Here is a 2914-nt window from a genome sequence, read left to right as displayed (position 1 = left end):
AGGTTTCAAACCTGGGTCCTCAGCATTACAGGACAACACTCTTTACTGCACCACCACATGATCAGGCAAACATCTTTCTTATAGGTACTTACTATACAACAAAATAACTAATGTTTATTTATTTTGAGAGAGAGACAGACAGAGAAAGAGGAAAGGAAAGAGAGAGAGAAGCATTAATTCCTTGCCCTACTCAGTTGGGACATTGATTGCTTCTCATCATATGTGTACTGAGTAGGCTTGAATTCGCAACATCAGGGGTCAAGGCAGCACTCTTGCGATCAAAGCAGCAATCTCAAAATCAGGGATCCTGCAATCCAGCTGATGACCCCGGCTTGAAGAGATGACCTCTGTTCTCTATCCATTGTGCCACCAGCCAGGCCACCCTAATAGTTATCTTTTATATTTTTAATTTTTTTTTCTGAAGCTGGAAGCGGGGAGATACAGTCAGACAGACTCCCGCATGCGCCCGACCGGGATCCACCCAGCACGCCCACCAGGGGGCAATGCTCTGCCCCTGTGGGGCGTCGCTCTGTTGTGACCAGAGCCACTCTAGCGCCTGGGGCAGAGGCCAAGGAGCCATCCCCAGTGCCCGGGCCATCTTTGCTCCAATGGAGCCTTGGCTGCAGGAGGGGAAGAGAGAGACAGAGAGGAAGGAGAGGGGGAGGGGTGGAGAAGCAGATGGGCGCTTCTCCTGTGTGCCCTGGCTGGGAATCGAACCCAGGACTTCTGCACGCCAGGCCGATGCTCTACCACTGAGCCAACTGGCCAGGGCTTTTATATTTTTAATTTAATTTAACCTATAAAATGTGCTTCTGAACCTAAAAAAAATTCTATATAAATGGAATCATTATATATATATATATATATAATGTGATCATTATATATATATATATATAATGTGATTTTTTGAAATTTGCTTTTTTTTAACACTCATCACAGTTCCCAGGAGATTTATTCAAGATGTTGCAGATATAAAAATTTGTTCATTTTTATCACTGAGTTACATTTCATATTATGGAGGTATGACAGTTTAACAATTCAGTCACTGAAAAACACCTGAATCTTTTCCCAGTTTTGAGATCTAACAAATAAAGCTGTTATGAACAGGATTTTATGTGGACATAAGTTACTATTTATTTAGTATAAATTTCCAAGAATAAGATAGCTGGATCATATGCTAAGTGCATGTTAAGTTGTAGAGGAAACTAAAAAACGTTTTTTTTCAGAGTGTCTGTACCATTTTACATTCCCAACAGCCATATATAAGAGATCAAGTTTCTCCACATGCAAGCTATTATTTGGAATGAGGTCAACTTTGAGGGGAAATTGAGAGAACAGGAAACTGTGAACTTGGCAAATTAGTTGAGTTGATTAAATTTTGTATCCAGAACATTGAAATCTGAGGAATTATTCAAGAAAGAACATGAGGTGCTTGCTTCGGCAGCACATATACTAAAACTGGAACAATACAGAGAAGGTTAGCATGGCCCCTGTGTTAGAATGACACGGAAATTCGTGAGAAAGGAGAGGAAGAGAGAGTTATGAAAAGTAGAAAATAACAGGGGAATAAGAAAATGTCTCAAACTCATTTCACCAAAAATTTTTCTCCAGTTTCAGCTGAAGCTTATGGGCTTACCCATTGATGCCATGGCTTAAGCAGAGATAAGTGAAAGGCATGAGGTACTGCATTGGCTCCAGCATCATGAAGTAATTTCTTTACAGTATCTTTTTCACATTGTATTTTTTTCTTGATAAAAAAGTACTAGTTATCCTCATGGTTAATAATAATCATTATTCATTCTTTTTATTTAGTTTAGCAATCTGAGAATTAACAGTCTATTATGCAACTAGTCACCAAATCCAATCAACTTTCCGTCCATCATGCTTAGGTAATCAAGGATCAGCTACTATTGCCTCAGCCTCCTAATGTTTCTAGGTCCTGATTCTGAGGACTATTCTACTCACACTTTTACTATAGGTAACTTTTTAAAGCATTGAATTGTTCTGCAATTTCTATGCTCAGAAATTTTTGTTGATATCTGAATGCAAAATCTGAACCATATTATATAGAATTTAAAATCTAAATTTGACACTAATTTGTTCTGTTTGTTTCTATTTTCTTCTCATAATATGATATTTTAAAACAATTAGTTGTAGATAACCAAACATACTCTACAAGATCATGCTTTAGTTCTTCCAGTACTTTCTTTTCTCATGTCTCTTGCATTAAGATCTCACTTTTCCATTAAGGATTTCTTCAACTGTATGTTCTTCATGGAAAGCTCTTGGTAAAATTAGCAAACTCTTTCTCAAGTATTTGTTGATATCCCATTTAGGATACTTACTAAACCATAAAATTATAAAATCACTAGTAATCTATATATGCCTGTTATTTCTGCACCAGATTATAAAACCTTTGAGAGCACAAACTGTGTCTTCTTAAATTCCATTTATTCCCTACCTCCCCACTTCAAGCTTAGAACACAATTTTAGTTAATGGAGACTGAATTAAATTATAAGACAGAGTGGAGAAAGAGTGTCAGACAATATTTCCAAGATTACTAAAATATATCTAAAATTGAATTGTCAGGCCAAAAGAAGCCAATAAAATATAATATTTATTATACTTCTATAAAAAAATGAAAAAGTAGACAAAAATGATGTGAAAAGAGTTCCAATTCAATTAATTAGATAATTGGCTCCCTACTTCCTTTTTATCTAGTTAGTGTTGAAAATTCATTGCATAAATTAATAAATTATGAAAAAAATTTAACTTGATAGTACTATAGTAACAGGAAAAAAACTCTCAGAATATTTAATTGTTTTTAGAACTTGTTGAATTTTATAGATATAAAATGTTTTTTTGAAATGTTGAATTATTCATAGGTTTAAATAGTTTCCATATTTCTTCAAG

The 2914-nt window shown here is 35.5% G+C and overlaps 1 pseudogene; it reads left to right on the top strand.

The window, feature by feature from the left end:
• Positions 1–1428: 1428 nt before the first annotated feature.
• LOC136386596 (U6 spliceosomal RNA) lies at positions 1429–1543 on the top strand (annotated as a pseudogene).
• The last annotated feature ends 1371 nt before the right edge of the window (positions 1544–2914 follow it).

This window comes from Saccopteryx leptura, chromosome X (assembly GCF_036850995.1).
Source record: "Saccopteryx leptura isolate mSacLep1 chromosome X, mSacLep1_pri_phased_curated, whole genome shotgun sequence".
In the NCBI taxonomy this organism is placed as follows: Eukaryota; Metazoa; Chordata; class Mammalia; order Chiroptera; family Emballonuridae; genus Saccopteryx; species Saccopteryx leptura.
Note: the sequence above shows the minus strand (reverse complement) of the source record. Positions and strands in the feature narration are given on the sequence as shown.